This window comes from Ranitomeya variabilis, chromosome 4 (genome assembly GCF_051348905.1).
Source record: "Ranitomeya variabilis isolate aRanVar5 chromosome 4, aRanVar5.hap1, whole genome shotgun sequence".
Lineage (NCBI taxonomy): Eukaryota > Metazoa > Chordata > Amphibia > Anura > Dendrobatidae > Ranitomeya > Ranitomeya variabilis.
The window spans coordinates 559119114-559136748 of record NC_135235.1 but is presented as its reverse complement, the minus strand read 5'-3'; the positions used below and the strand labels follow the sequence as shown (position 1 = coordinate 559136748).

Genomic DNA, 17635 nt, shown 5'->3' with positions numbered 1-17635 from the left:
TTAGGTTTCACGACGGGACGATGACCTTATTGACAACGACCTCCTAATAAGCCTGGTCCAGGAGCGAGTTCCTTTGTGGGACAGCCGGGATCCACTGCATTCGATCAACACCACTCTCCGACATCTGTGGAATGAGGTGGCCCAAGCGTTGTGGGATGGATGGGACAATGCCCCGCCACGGGTCCGTAGTGCATTTGGTAAGTGTTGCACTGCAGTGTGAAGCAGCAGAGACCTTTGCCGTGCTCTCTTGACTGTGTGTGATGAAAGAAACTCTCCGGAGTTTCTCTCATCACACACAGTTTTATTTGAACGGCAAAAATTCAATGTCCTGACCATAATTTTTTTTTTTTTTTAACAGTGGACAAAGTCAGAACACGTTGGCGTTCCATGAAGGACCGCTTCAACAAGGACCTGCGCCAAGAGAGTCGTGCTGCCAGTGATTCAGGAGCAAGGATCAGACCGTACAAGTATCATCGCGTGCTGTCATTTTTAAGACCGGTCCTTGCCCAGAGAGCGTAAGTTTTTCTCACATGCTTTTGGTTGTATTGTATTGACATAATCTGTATTTTAAAATTCCACAGGATTTAGCGTCTGGTTATTTTTTGGTATTAATTTTATGTTTCCTTTTTTCACAGCACACACAGCACGACTGTCGAGCCAGGTTCTGGAGCGGTCCTTCAGCCGGCAGCCACGGACCCGTCCCAGCCATCCAGCAGCACAGCAGCAGGTGGGCCTTCCACACTAACTAGAGACCAGGGAGCTGGCCCGTCAGGTATTCCCCTTTCCCAGTCCTCTTCCAGTGCCCCCTTTTTTTTGGGCTCATCCCGGCAGCGACAGAGGGCTTCGGACAGGTCAATCATGCCCGAGTTTTTGCACTTGAGCTCGGTTTTACACGAAGCAATCAAGGCTTTAGGTGACCAAATGGATGTTTCTCATAACCTCTTGAATTGCCGTATCCAGGAGGTCACCAAAAGCCTTGATCAAGTTAAAGCCGACCTCCAGAGGCCAGCTCATCATTTTTTCAACCAAATTCAGCAGGGCATGTCGGAACACCTTAGCCCTGATCTCCAGCTCAGTGTCATGCAGGCCTGCAATGCTGCTTTTGTGCAGGCTATGCAGCAGAGTCGTTATTCACAGCAGACAGTGGCGGCATATCCAACTGTGCCGTCACTGTCATGATTAACCTCCTTGCCGACCTCTGCTGCATACTAGTGCACAGCCATCTCAATTCCTTCCACAGGCGGACTCCACTACAGCGCCAACACCATGACGAGTGCAGTTGGACATCCCACCGCCACCACCGTGACCACCGCTGCTCCGGCTTGGACCTCCTCCACTGACACCACGATGCAGCAGGACCCTGGCGTGGCTTTCAGGCCCGGACCCACTACGATGCAGCAGGACCCTGGCGTGTCTTTCCGGCCCGGACCCACTATGATGCAGCAGGACCCTAGCGTGTCTTTCCGGCCCGGACCCACTATGATGCAGCAGGACCCTGGCGTGTCTTTCCGGCCCGGACCCACCACGATGCAGCAGGACCCTGGCATGTCTTTCCGGCCCGGACCCACCACGATGCAGCAGGACCCTGGCATGTCTTTCCGGCCCGGACCCACCACGATGCAGCAGGACCCTGGCGTGTCTTTCCGGCCCGGACCCACCACGATGCAGCAGGACCCTGGCGTGTCTTTCCGGCCCGGACCCACCACGATGCAGCAGGAGCCTGGCGGGTCTTTCCGGCCCGGACCCACCACGATGCAGCAGGAGCCTGGCGGGTCTTTCCGGCCCGGACCCACCACGATGCAGCAGGACCCTGGCGTGGCTTTATGTTTCCCCCCCAACACGACGCACCAGGACTCTGGCATGGGTGAGCGCTCGACAAGCGCAATGGACTGTGAGACAGTGCAGCCGGACCCTGTCGGGTCTCCCGCCACCACGCTACAGCATATGAGCCCACCAAGACGTCCCCCTACCAGGCAAAGCCAAAAAAAATCAGAAAAAAACAAAAACAAAAAACTCTTAGTATTCCTCCCCCTTCACCTACCGATGTGTCTGTATTGTCAGTTTTGTCTCACCCTTCCAGTGTGTCTCAAGCCTCTCATGTTTCAAGCCCCATCCCCGAACTTCCAGACCCTTCTAGTTTTATTGCCCCTTCTCCTGCCTCCTCTGCGTCGTCCACGGTTAGCCAGGCCTCAGTTCTTCACACCCCCCGTTTACATCACTCAACCCCAAGCCGGCGCGGTTCAAAAAAATTATTTTTTTATACATTGTTAACTAAATAAAAAAAGTTTGCTTTGCCACAATCTTGTTTGGTTTATTGTGACTATAGCCGCCGGCAACACACACCGTGTGCCAATAAACTTCGCCACACACTTATTTTTTGGGCCACAACGTATCTCCAGTAGTTAAACATACAAGACTGCAGCTATATGTGTGTCTTTAGTATACAGATATGAGGTGGCCCCAAAAATATAATATGTATATCCATAATCTCTTTTTGTATATGCCTAGTGTGGCAGTATTAAGAGAAAATGGTGGAAATACAGTGCAGTCCTCTATTGAACAGGTCAGGTGTCCATAAACTCAAAAGTTATGACACCTGACCTGTTGAGTAGATAACTGCCTTGTATAACCACTAGGGTTGAGCGAAAAAGATCTGCCAATTTCAAAAGTCGTCGACTTTTGGCAAAGTCGGGTTTGGTGAAACCCCACCCGATCTCACTGTGGGATCGGGTCGGACGATGGCGATCTTCGCTACAAAGTCTGGTTTCTTGTTTTGTCATTGAGACACACACATATATATATATATATACCGTATTTTCCGGCGTACAAGACGACTTTTTAACCCCTGAAAATCTTCTTAAAAGTCGGGGGTCGTCTTGTACGCCGGGAATCGCCTTGTACGCCGGGTGTATATGGTGGGTGGGGGGGGGAGTGATCCTGATGACGACGAGGGGGCGTCTCACAGAAAAGTGAGTATCCCCCATTACCTTATCATAGCGCTGCAGCGTGGGGTCTCTGTGCTGGGAGCGGCGGCGGCTGCTGTGCTGTGCTGTGGCGGCTCCTCTTCTGCAGTGTGGGGCCTCTGGTGCTGTGGGGCTGGGGCGGTGGCGGCGGCGGCGGCGTATCTTCATGCAGTCGGGGCTCCTCCGGCATCTCAGCCTGGAAGCCCCGCCGGCAACTCCATCGGTACAATGCGCTGGCCTCCGGGAAAATGGCCGCTGCTTAGATTCAGATCTCGTTGAGATCTGAATCTGAGCATGCGCAGCCCCCAGCGGCCGGGCCACCGCATCGCACCTATTGAGCTGCCTCCGGGAAAATGGCCACTGCTCAGATTCAGATCTCGTCTCCCGAGATCTCGGGACGAGATCTGAATCTGAGCAGCGGCCATTTTCCCGGAGGCCACCTGACCGCATTGTACCCATGGAGTTGCCGGCGGGGCTTCCAGTCTTTGAGATGCCGGAGGAGCCCCGACTGTATGAAGATACGCCGCCGCCACCGCCCCACAGCACCAGAGGCCCCACACTGCAGAAGAGGAGCCGCCACAGCACAGCACAGCACAGCAGCCGCCGCTCCCAGCACAGAGACCCCACGCTGCAGCGCTATGATAAGGTAATGGGGGATACTCACTTTCCTGTGAGACGCCCCCTCGTCCTCATCAGGATCACTCCCCCCCCCCCCAAAAGGCACATATTCACCGGCCCTATAAGACGACATAGGGTGTATAAGAAGACCCCCGACTTTTAAGAAGATTTTATTTTTTAACTGGTAAAGTTGGGGGGTCGTCTTATACGCCCAGTCGTCTTATACGCCGGAAAATACGGTATATATATATATATATATATATATATACACATATATACACACATATATATATATATATACATATATATACAGTATATATATATACATACATATATATGCATATATATATACATTTATATTTACTTCAGCGCGATATATGTTCAAAGCCTGAAATTGAATTCCCGGATTTACAAACCGAACATGATATGCGACATGGTTTACATACAGTAAACCAGGGCCGGACTGGGACTAAAATTCAGCCCTGGCATTTGAAGTCACACAAGCCCACTTGTCACATGGTGACTGTATAATATCTTTGTACACTTGTAGGCTACAAGAAGTGAGGGGAGTGTAACACGACTATATAACATATAATTACAACTGTATCCAGCATTATAGCTCAGCCCCCATAGAATGTAATACAGCACAGCCCCCATAGAATGTAATACAGCCAGCCCCCATAGACTATAATACAGCACAGCCCCATAGAATGTAATGCTGCACAGCCCCCATAGAATGTAATGCAGCACAGCCCCCATAGAATGTAATGCAGCACAGCCCCATAGAATATAATGCAGCAGAGGCCCATAGAATGGAATGCAGCACAGCCCCATAGAATATAATGCAGCACAGGCCCATAGAATACAATGCAGCACAGGCCCATAGAATATAATGCAGCACAGGCCCATAGAATGGAATGCAGCACAGCCCCATAGAATATAATGCAGCAGAGGCCCATAGAATGGAATGCAGCCAGCCCCATAGAATATAATGCAGCACAGGCCCATAGAATGGAATGCAGCCAGCCCCATGTAATATATTGCAGCAGAGGCCCATAGAATGGAATGCAGCCAGCCCCATAGAATATAATGCAGCAGAGGCCCATAGAATGGAATGCAGCCAGCCCCATAGAATATAATGCAGCAGAGGCCCATAGAATGGAATGCAGCACAGCCCCATAGAATATAATGCAGCAGAGGCCCATAGAATGGAATGCAGCCAGCCCCATAGAATATAATGCAGCAGAGGCCCATAGAATGGAATGCAGCACAGCCCCATAGAATATAATGCAGCAGAGGCCCATAGAATGGAATGCAGCCAGCCCCATAGAATATAATGCAGCAGAGGCCCATAGAATGGAATGCAGCCAGCCCCATAGAATATAATGCAGCAGAGGCCCATAGAATGGAATGCAGCCAGCCCCATAGAATATAATGCAGCAGAGGCCCATAGAATGGAATGCAGCCAGCCCCATAGAATATAATGCAGCAGAGGCCCATAGAATGGAATGCAGCCAGCCCCATAGAATATAATGCAGCAGAGGCCCATAGAATGGAATGCAGCCAGCCCCATAGAATATAATGCAGCAGAGGCCCATAGAATGGAATGCAGCACAGCCCCATAGAATATAATGCAGCAGAGGCCCATAGAATGGAATGCAGCCAGCCCCATAGAATATAATGCAGCAGAGGCCCATAGAATGGAATGCAGCCAGCCCCATAGAATATAATGCAGCAGAGGCCCATAGAATGGAATGCAGCACAGCCCCATAGAATATAATGCAGCAGAGGCCCATAGAATGGAATGCAGCACAGGCCCATAGAATATAATGCAGCAGAGGCCCATAGAATGGAATGCAGCACAGGCCCATAGAATATAATGCAGCAGAGGCCCATAGAATGGAATGCAGCCAGCCCCATAGAATATAATGCAGCAGAGGCCCATAGAAAGGAATGCAGCCAGCCCCATAGAATATAATGCATACATATTAATCCAATCTGACCTATAGCCAATATAAGCTTGGTCTCATTCCGTAGAACTAATGAAACAACAAAACCACATAAAAAATAATATGGCTCAAGGAATGTAAAATATATAAACTTTATTAACAAAATTTAAACATGACAGTAAAAACACCAAAGTACCTCTAAACGCAACTTAGCGTCACCCAAGCCTAAAGCAATACAAATAATTCTTGCTATACCGCACTATTATTGGCTCCGTATTTGAATATTAATAATACATAGTAAAAATGAGCCTTACTTGCAAAGTCACATGTACCCACTGGTATAGATATACCTAAGAGGGAAAACAACCGAAGGAGCGCTCTCATATATTCTAAGTCCAACCAGAGTCCAGTAGATGCGGATATATATGTGCATGGATAGATGTAAGTATATTTACCAAGTGGCGTGCCAAAGCCTGGATGAACGTCCCACCCCGACGCGCGTTTCGCCTGTTCTTCTTCCGGGGGCGTGTCTAGCTAGGGAGGTATGTGGTCTATTTAAATGACCGGGAGCCAATGGATGGTAAGCTTAGTTGACAGCCGTACCTGTGCACCCATAGAAACATAGCAGGGATATGACGGCGCATCCGGTGCTCAGTCCTTCTCCAATAAGGAACACTCAAACTCCGGTCAATGAGACTCAAGCATTCCGCCCAGCGTGCGCGGGACGGAAGTCAGGCATCATCATATGAGACCAGAGCAGAGAGCTCCGGAGCGATCTAAGCAGCGCATGCGCACACCCTGCCATGCCATAGATAGAAAAAAATGAATGAATAAAGTGCAAAATGTGCTAGATGGAATAACCTAAGATAAAGTGCCGCATACCTATAGCAGTTTAGTGATACTGCATTATATGTATCATGGATAAAGTGCAAATGTGCTGGAAAGTGCTTGCGAGCAAAGTAAATAAGATGAAACCATATGTAGTATAGCAGTAAATAACACTGCACTACCCAATGTGCAAAATGTGAACCCGCAATACTATAAATGGGTGAATGCAACCAATGATGGTGATTATTTTAGTGTTGTTGTTACTCATTGCTACTCAAAGTGCATAAGAGTATTTGACATAAATACCATAAATACTATATTCCGAACAATATATGCAAATAATAAAACATATTATATACACCAAACAAACATACTCCGACATATGTGTGAAAATTAAACAAAATATATATACATGGATGCGGCAAAAAGTCATTTCTACACACAATATAAAATACACCAACACCTATACCTTAGGCACTTGCAGCTAAATAAATAAATAGTTCACATGGAGTACATATATGACCAATGGTATATATATATATATATATATATATATATATATATATATATATATATATAAGATTCAACAGATGCCCATAGATCATGTTGAGTCACTGTTTAGACTTTTTTTCATGGGTATACGTTCTTCCACGGACTGTCAGGGGAGTAATGAAGTCAACAAGATCAGCACCCGATCGACCAAGACCACAAGAATATAGTTCTAAAAGATAAAACATAATGTCAATACATGACCTAGTAAAAGAACCCCCCCATAAAAAACTTCATATATACAATGGAGACAGATGTCACTTTTTCATAAGAATGCCCCGAATCCAAAGCTTTCGTTAAGACCCTGTGGTGCCATTGTACCCAGCCGATAAATCCACCGACTCTCTATTTGTGCTAGCAGTTTCCCTACATTACCCCCTCTAATTCCTAATGATACCAAATCAATACCTTTCACCCTCAGACCATGCGGGGTGCACTGATGGTATTGTCTAAAGTGCCTTGGTATAGTCTTTAGTGTTGATTCATCTTCCACTGTTTTTGCACCTATTATATCCCTACAGTGTTCACGTGTCCGAATTTTCAATTCGCGTGTGGTTAGCCCTATGTACACCTTCTTACACGGACAAGTGGCATGGTAAATCACCCCACGGGAGGCACACGTAATTCGTTTCCTAATGGTAAATGTCCTGGTACCATTGAAATTAGAGAAAGTCTTGGCCTTAGTGTAATTACCACAGGCCTTACACAAGCCACAAGGATAAAAACCAGGGTCAGTAGAGTCAAAAGAGCTTACACCTCTCCCTGGGTTATATAAACTGTGCACCAGAATGTCACGTAAGTTTTTGGTTCTTTTGGCCACTACCATAGGTCTCTCAGGCAAAATTCTCTTCAATACAGGGTCTGTCCTTAACACATTCCAATGTTTATCAAGAATTCCCTTAAACTGATACCACTTGTTGTGGTATGAGGTGATGAAATGTACCCCACTCGATTTCTCAGGTTGTTCAACTTTCTCCGGTTTATAGAGAAGGTCATTCCTGTCAGTCCTTGCTGCTCTCTGATATCCTCTCTTTATGTTCTTCTTCCTATAACCTCTTTCATAGAATCGCCTGCTAAGATCGGCAGCTTGTCGTTCAAAGTCTTCAGAATTTGTGCAGATTCTCTTTGCGCGTAGGAATTGTCCTATTGGGATTCCTCTAATTGTTGCTGGAGGGTGTGAAGAGGTAGCATGGAGGAAGGAGTTTGTAGAAGTAGGCTTTCTATACAAATCTGTGAACAGAAAGCCTTTATCATCAACTTTAATAGACAAGTCCAGAAATTCGACGCTTCTGCCAGCCTTAAAGGTAAGTTTGATGTTCAAATCGTTTCTATTTAATGCCTCCATACAGGATGATAGTTTGCCGGCTGATCCCTCCCAGATGAACCAGATGTCATCAATATACCTCATCCAACCTGAAATCAGGCTGGCATGAGGTATAGGATCACATACAAATATTTGTCGTTCCCATAAACCGAGAAACAAATTGGCATACGATGGGGCACAACTGGCCCCCATCGCAGTGCCCTGGCATTGCTTGTATACAGCACCCTTAAAAGTAAAGATGTTGTGAGTGAGGACGTACTCTAGCAACTGCAGTAGTAGAGCAACGAGATCACCATCCAAATTAGTTGTTTTTAAATACCATGACACCGCCCTCAGACCGTCTTGATGTCGTATAGATGTATATAAGGCCTCCACGTCAGCCGTCACCATGGTTACCCCATCACCCATATGTACATTGTCTAATCTGCGTAAGGCGGAATTAGTGTCCTGAATATAGGAGGGCAGGTCACTCACCAACGGTTTGAGGTAGTGGTCAATAACCATGGTGACGACCTCGCAGAGACCCCCATTCCCAGACACGATGGGTCTTCCTGGAGGGTCAATGGCATTTTTGTGAACCTTAGGGATCAACTATAGAGTTGGGAGGCGGGGGTGCATCTCTTTCACTACTTGCACCATTTTTTGGGGGATAATCCCCTTTTCAAAAGCCACCTCCAGGATCCCAATTAATTCCCGATGAAATGTATCAAGAGGACTAGATGGCAATTTTCGATAACAAGTCTTATCATTTAATAGCTTGAATGCTTGCCTCTCATACATTTCATTGGGCCACACTACTAAATTCCCCCCTTTATCTGAGGGCTTGAAAACCACTTCTTGCATTTCTTGTAAACTGAAAATGGCTTCCCGTTCCTCCCTACTACAGTTGCTAGCCCCATAACCACTGTGGCACAATTTTTCAATGTCCTCCGTGACCAATCTGGTGAACACTTCCACCGCCGGGCAAGTGCTCAATGAAGGAAATTTCTTCGATTTATTTATAAGAGACAAGGGAAAGCTCTGATTTCTCGATGCATACTCACTCTCTTCCGCCAGTGCCTCAAGATTATCCAGGGTTTCTCTCTCCATATCAGATAGAGATGCCACTTCAATGCCAGATTTAGAGTGTAACTTCTGTAAAATCACTTTTCTTGAGAAGAGGTGTAAATCCTTGATAGCTATGAAGGGGTCTGGGTATTTGGAAGGAGAAAAAGTTAAACCCTTTTCAAGGACTGAGATTTGGATATCAGATAATTCATAATTAGACAGATTTATTACCTTTAGCAAGCCGTGACGTAATTTCCGGTTCCTGAATGCAGAATTAGGCATACAGGACCTGAAATTACGTCACGGCTTGCTGTGATTGGTCGCGTCGCGGTCACATGGGCGGCACGCAACCAATCACAAGCCGTGACGTAATTTTAAAATGCGCGCGTTTCCTGCCTCCCGTGACATCACGGCTTGTGATTGGTCGCGTCGCCCATGTGGCCGCGACGCGACCAATCACAAGCCGGATCGTAATTTTAAAATCCTGAATGCCTAGAATTAGGCATTGAGGACCTGAAAATTACGTCACGGCTTGCTGTGATTGGTCGCGTCGCGGCCACATGGGCGGCACGCGACCAATCACAAGCCGTGACGTCACGGAAGGAAGTAAACGCGCGCATTTTAAGCAAAGAACGCTGCCGATTCCCTCGGTGAGGTCCAGGCTGCGTCGGAGAGGTGAGTATAGCAATATTTTTTATTTTAATTCTTTATTTTACACATTAATGTTGTTTCGATACCGATACCCGATACCACAAAAGTATCGGATCTCGGTATCGGAATTCCGATACCCGCAAGTATCGGCCGATACCCGATACTTGCGGTATCGGAATGCTCAACACTATTCATAATCTGTCAGATCCCTTTGATATTTCTTCATCTTTTTATCACAAATCTCCTTTTCCCATTTTTCCATGTCTTTATTTAGGTCATTAGACCATACATCCAAAGTGTCCTGTTTTATGTCTTTTTTCATCAATACTTCTAATTTCTCTAACTCACTTTCAATGGTTTTTAATGATTGAGAGTTGCTTTCAATAATTATTTTAAGGAATTCCAAAGAACACGTGGATGCCGCTGCTGACCATCTCTTAATTAATATTTCATCATTCAACTCAAAGGTTGGAAATAGTTGAATCCTCAGACCCCTTGGGATTATCTCATGGCTAACATAATTTTCCAAGGATGTCTTGGTCCACCACATTCTTGTCTTTTTAAACATTGCATTCTTATATTGTCTGAAAGTCTCCTTATCGGATATAGAAGTCTCGCTAGTTGTCTTAGAGGTACCAGATTTAAACATATTAGTAGCTTTCTGCTGCCAGGCAGATTCCCTGGCTTTATAATCCATATTGACAATGCGGATTCTCTGTCTGAAAACAGAACATACATATGCATACATATTAATCCAATCTGACCTATAGCCAATATAAGCTTGGTCTCATTCCGTAGAACTAATGAAACAACAAAACCACATAAAAAATAATATGGCTCAAGGAATGTAAAATATATAAACTTTATTAACAAAATTTAAACATGACAGTAAAAACACCAAAGTACCTCTAAACGCAACTTAGCGTCACCCAAGCCTAAAGCAATACAAATAATTCTTGCTATACCGCACTATTATTGGCTCCGTATTTGGATATTAATAATACATAGTAAAAATGAGCCTTACTTGCAAGGTCACATGTACCCACTGGTATAGATATACCTAAGAGGGAAAACAACCGAAGGAGCGCTCTCATATATTCTAAGTCCAACCAGAGTCCAGTAGATGCGGATATATATGTGCATGGATAGATGTAAGTATATTTACCAAGTGGCGTGCCAAAGCCTGGATGAACATCCCACCCCGACGCGCGTTTCGCCTGTTCTTCTTCCGGGGGCGTGTCTAGCTAGGGAGGTATGTGGTCTATTTAAATGACCGGGAGCCAATGGATGGTAAGCTTAGTTGACAGCCGTACCTGTGCACCCATAGAAACATAGCAGGGATATGACGGCGCATCCGGTGCTCAGTCCTTCTCCAATAAGGAACACTCAAACTCCGGTCAATGAGACTCAAGCATTCCGCCCAGCGTGCGCGGGACGGAAGTCAGGCATCATCATATGAGACCAGAGCAGAGAGCTCCGGAGCGATCTAAGCAGCGCATGCGCACACCCTGCCATGCCATAGATAGAAAAAAATGAATGAATAAAGTGCAAAATGTGCTAGATGTAATAACCTAAGATAAAGTGCCGCATACCTATAGCAGTTTAGTGATACTGCATTATATGTATCATGGATAAAGTGCAAATGTGCTGGAAAGTGCTTGCGGGCATCTGTTGAATGTTATATATATATATATACCGTTGGTGATATATGTACTCCATGTGAACTATTTATTTATTTAGCTGCAAGTGCCTAAGGTATAGGTGTTGGTGTATTTTATACTGTGTGTAGAAATTACTTTTTGCCGCATCCATGTATATATATTTTGTTTAATTTTCACACATATGTCGGAGTATGTTTGTTTGGTGTATATAATATGTTTTATTATTTGCATATATTGTTCGGAATATAGTATTTATGGTATTTATGTCAAATACTCTTATGCACTTTGAGTAGCAATGAGTAACAACAACACTAAAATAATCACCATCATTGGTTACATTCACCCATTTATAGTATTGCGGGTTCACATTTTGCACATTGGGTAGTGCAGTGTTATTTACTGCTATACTACATATGGTTTCATCTTATTTACTTTGCTCGCAAGCACTTTCCAGCACATTTGCACTTTATCCATGATACATATAATGCAGTATCACTAAACTGCTATAGGTATGCGGCACTTTATCTTAGGTTATTACATCTAGCACATTTTGCACTTTATTCATTCATTTTTTTCTATCTATGGCATGGCAGGGTGTGCCCATGCGCTGCTTAGATCGCTCCGGAGCTCTCTGCTCTGGTCTCATATGATGATGCCTGACTTCTGTCCTGCGCACGCTGGGCGGAATGCTTGAGTCTCATTGACCGGAGTTTGAGTGTTCCTTATTGGAGAAGGACTGAGCACCGGATGCGCCGTCATATCCCTGCTATGTTTCTATGGGTGCACAGGTACGGCTGTCAACTAAGCTTACCATCCATTGGCTCCCGGTCATTTAAATAGACCACATACCTCCCTAGCTAGACACGCCCCCGGAAGAAGAACAGGCGAAATGCGCGTCGGGGTGGGACGTTCATCCAGGCTTTGGCACGCCACTTGGTAAATATACTTACATCTATCCATGCACATATATATCCGCATCTACTGGACTCTGGTTGGACTTAGAATATATGAGAGCGCTCCTTCGGTTGTTTTCCCTCTTAGGTATATCTATACCAGTGGGTACATGTGACTTTGCAAGTAAGGCTCATTTTTACTATGTATTATTAATATCCAAATACGGAGCCAATAATAGTGCGGTATAGCAAGAATTATTTGTATTGCTTTAGGCTTGGGTGACGCTAAGTTGCGTTTAGAGGTACTTTGGTGTTTTTACTGTCATGTTTAAATTTTGTTAATAAAGTTTATATATTTTACATTCCTTGAGCCATATTATTTTTTATGTGGTTTTGTTGTTCCATAGAATATAATGCAGCAGAGGCCCATAGAATGGAATGCAGCCAGCCCCATAGAATATAATGCAGCAGAGGCCCATAGAATGGAATGCAGCCAGCCCCATAGAATATAATGCAGCAGAGGCCCATAGAATGGAATGCAGCCAGCCCCATAGAATATAATGCAGCAGAGGCCCATAGAATGGAATGCAGCACAGCCCCCCCCCCCATAGCTCCACAATCCAGTCATCACTCATTGATAAAAAAACAAACAAAAAACATTCTACTCACCTTTCCTCCTGCCCCGCACTGCTCTGGCTCTGGTCTCACTCTCAGCAGTCGCAGTCTGCCCGCCCGGTCACACAGCAGGTGCGCGATGATATGACGTCATCGCGCACCCGCAGTGTCAGCGGCAGGCAGAGCGGGGAATGATGGGAGAGGGGGCGTCAGCAGACGCTCTCTCCTCCATCATTGCATTCAACTGTACCGGCGTCTATGACGCGGGTATAGTTGAATGCGGGGCCGGGAGTGCGCCGACAGCGGGGAGAGTGTGCCGACAGCGGCACACTCGAGCGGCCCACTACTGCCACCGGCCCTTCTGGCATTTGCCAGAACTGCCCGATGGCCAGTCCGGCCCTGCAGTAAACCATGTCATATCCCCCTTTTTTTTGCATATTCCACACTACAAATGTTAGTAGTGTGTATGTGCAAAATTCTGGCACTGTAGCTTTTAAAATAAAGGGTTAAATCGCGGAAAAAATTGGCGTGGGCTCCCGCGCAATTTTCTCCGCCAGAGTGGTAAAGCCAGTGACTGAGGGCAGCCTTTTCTGGGGTGGCTGGGGGCAGATGTTTGTAGCCAGGGGGGCCAATAACTATGGACCCTCTCTAGGCTATTAATATCTGCCCTCAGTCACTGTCTTTACCACTCTGGCGGAGAAAATTGCGCGGGAGCCCACACCAATTTTTTCCGCGATTTAACCCTTTAATTTAATAGCTACAGCCCCCAAACTTTGCACATACACACTACTAACATTAGTAGTGTGGAATATGCAAAAAAAAGGGATATGAGATGGTTTACCCTATGTAAACCATGTCTCATATCATGTCGGGTTTGGGAAGGAGAAAGAAAAAGCCAGCAATTGAATTACCGGCTTTTATGATACCTAGCGTTGTATGAAATCTAAATATATATATATATTCTACCTATTCTATTCTATTCTGTCAGTGTGATTTTACTGTACACCGCACTGAATTGCCGGCTTTTCTAGAGAACAGCGGTGTGAATTTCTCGCAAGTCACACGCATGGTCCGTGTGTAATCCGTATTTTTCTCGCCCCCATAGACTTTCATTGGCGATTTTTTTGCGCAATACGGTGACAAACGCAGCATGCTGCGATTTTCTATGGCCGTACAAGACCATATAATACGGATCAGTAAAATACGGCAGATAGGAGCAGGGCCATAGAGAATCATTGTACCATATGCAATCCGTATTTTCTGCACCTCTTATACGTCCGTAAAAATTGCTAGTGTGACGCCGGCCTAAGACTGTACTGTCACTGTACTGTACTGTACTGCGGGAGCTGTTGTGAATTCTGCTTTTGGGCTCCCTCCAGTGGTTGTAGGTGGTAATGCAGTTGCCCCCTGAGTTGCAGTCCTGGTCAGGTGTATCTGCTGATTGCAGTTCTGACTGGGGTATTTAGGCGTGCAGGATTCATTAGTCCTTGCCAGTTGTCAATTGTTGTTGGGAGGTGTTGGACCTCTGCTTGGTTCCTCCTGCCTTTCTGCCAAATCAGCAAAGATAAGTGTCTGGTTTTTTTTTCCTGTGGCACACATGCTATGTGCTTCACAATTCAGTGCTATTCCTTGTGTTTTCTTGTCCAGCTTAGATTGTGTCAGTATTTTCTCAGTCTTGTTGGATTCTCTGGAGTGGCAGATATACATTCCATGTCTTTAGTTAGATTGTGGAACTTTTTATATTATCTGTTGTGGATATTTTTGGAAGGGTTTTAATACTGACCGCCTAGTAATCTGTCCTATCCTTTCCTATTTAGCTAGAGTGGCCTCTTTTGCTAAATCCTGTTTTCTACCTGCGTGTGTCTATTCTTCTCCTACTCACAGTCATTATTCGTGGGGGGCTGCCTATCCTTTGGGGGTCTGCTCTGAGGCAAGGTAGCATTCCTATTTCCATCTATAGGGGTATTTAGTCCTCCGGCTGCGTCGAGGTGTCTAGGGTATGTTAGGCACACCCCACGGCTACTTCTAGTTGCGGTGTTAGTTCAGGATTTGCGGTCAGTACAGGTTCCACCGACTCCAGAGAAAGTTTCATGCGGCTCCAAGGTCACCAGATCATAACAGGGAGCCCACGCCAATTTTTTCCGCGATTTAGCCCTTTATTTTAAAAATTTTGCACATACTCACTACTAACATTTGGAGTGTGGAATATGCAAAAAAAGGGGGATATGACATGGTTTAATGCACGTTTTTGGGTAACCTTGGTTTGGAGAGGAAAAAGATAGGAGACACGGTCAACACAACCAACACTAAAGTTTATTAATGTGAAACATTATTTTCATTGTAGAAAATTACTGGTACAGATAAAGATACAACAGGACATTTACACAACATTGTCCTGCTATGACACCCGTCCAATATCTGAATCAAAATAAGCAGCAAATTGGTCCCACATGAGACCAACGGCTGCAGTTGACCACAGCGGGTGATGCTGGAAATCAGGCAGAGGGTGTGCAACTGGTTCATCCAGTTCAATGTGGGGTCGTTCCTTAGTAATTATGTAATTGTGCAGAACCACACAGGCTTTGACCATCTCGTCAACGGTTTCCACTTTTAGATTTATGGCTGATGCAAGAATGCGCCATTTAGCGACCAGAATGCCAAAGGTGCACTCTACTGTTCTTCGGGCCCTGGTCAGTCCATAGTTGAAGATCCTTCTAGTGTGGTCCAAGTCCCAACTGGAATAGGGCTTCAGGAGATTTTCACACATCTGGAAGGCCTCATCCCCAACCATAACAAATGGCAGCGGTGGGCCTTGAGTGTTGGGGAGAGGCTGTGGAGGGGGAAAATTAAATTTTTTACCATACACACGCCGGCCCATATCCGAGCTCTTGAAAGTCTGGGAATCGTTGCCACGGCCAAAAGCTCCAATGTCCACGGCGATGAAGCGACAGTCCGCATCAGCTATTGCCATGAGCACTACAGAAAAATATTTTTTGTAGTTGAAAAACTCCGATCCGGTTCTGGCAGGTTTGATAATGCGGATGTGCTTTCCATCCACCGCTCCTAAACAGTTGGGGAAATCACACACATTCCAGAATTTGTCAGCAATTTCATGCCACATGCCCGTGGTGGGTAGTGGTATAAACTCCTCACGGAGTACATTCCATAATGCCCGACAGGTGTCCACAACTATTCCGGACAGGGTGGATATTCCAAGCTGGTATTGGAAGTGGAGGGAAGAAAAACTCTCCCCTGTGGCAAGAAATCTAGAAGAAAAACACAAACAAAAAACAACATTACAATCTACTCTTTTTATGGTGTGGTTAAAAATTAAAAAAAAAACAAAAAAAAGAGGAAAATACCCCCCCCAAAAAAAGGCAGAATTAAAAATTTGGACTGTCATTGGTTTAGATTTTGAACGTACCTTAATGTCACCAGCAGACGTTCCTCGGGTGGAATCGCTCTACGGAGCTGGGTGTCCTGTCGCCGTATGGCTCCTTGGACACGAGACAGCAAATCCCGGAACGATTCTTGCGACATTCTCGTGTACTCCTCGAATTTCTCTGGGTTGGCATTCAGCTCGGCATAGAGCGTGTGGTAGGCTCCACGGCTCTCACGCAATTCAATAATGGGGTGCCTCCAAAAACGCCTACGTTCTCTCCTTCTCCATCTTTCGCGGTTTCGGTCTTGCTCCCAAGCAAAAGCACAGGCCAGAAACATCTTGAAGCTGAAATCCAGGTTGAAATAAAAGCTCTCCATGCGAAGATCCATCATGACACAGGATACAGTAGCAAGCTGTTAAAATTTAAGTAGCCGTAGGGTCTAAATATAGATAGCCCATCATATACGCCCACTGTAGTCCCATTGGTGGTGTCTTGTTATCTTGTTTTTGTTATTGTGAAATTTCTCTTCTTGCGCAAAAAAAACCCAAACGCATGCAAAAAACGCATGTAAACGCGGTCAAACACTGGGTTTTTTAAAACGCATGTAAAAACGCATGCGTCTAAAAAACCAGCCTTAAATGATATATAGCAGGATGAATTTCCAGTTGATCATTTTGTATGGCCCCCGAGTGATGGTATAAATGTCTAAATGGCCCCTGGCAGAAAAAGAGGTTCCCCACCCTTGCAGTAGATGGTCGGTCAACAGGTTTGGCCGCACTATCTTTAATGTGTACCAGTGTATCCAGCTATTACAAAAACTATAACTCTGATCATCCCTGACAGTACCAGACCATTCGGGCATGCAGGGAGTTGTAGCTTTTCAACAGCAGTTTAGCCACAGGTTGGATTCAACGACTCTAGTCAAAAGATTAATAACTTCTGAGCCAAAGATGAACCAGTATACCGTTTCCTAATTTAACAATGCATGATTTATATTATGGAAATTCTCAATAAAGGTCTTATTTTTGCTGCATTAGTTCAGGAAGGAATTGAGTAGATCTTATTTAAACAGTTTTGCCTCCCAGTCATTAATATGTTAATAACTCAATGTATTAAAACGAGGATTAATTGTAGAAACATAAGCACATTATGCC

General features: G+C 45.3%; 1 long non-coding RNA gene across 1 annotated transcript; it reads left to right on the top strand.

The window, feature by feature from the left end:
• Positions 1-420: 420 nt before the first annotated feature.
• LOC143769161 (uncharacterized) lies at positions 421-1446 on the top strand. The gene is made up of 3 exons (XR_013214237.1): positions 421-515; positions 636-727; positions 1241-1446. It is a non-coding gene; the product is annotated as an uncharacterized LOC143769161 (long non-coding RNA).
• The last annotated feature ends 16189 nt before the right edge of the window (positions 1447-17635 follow it).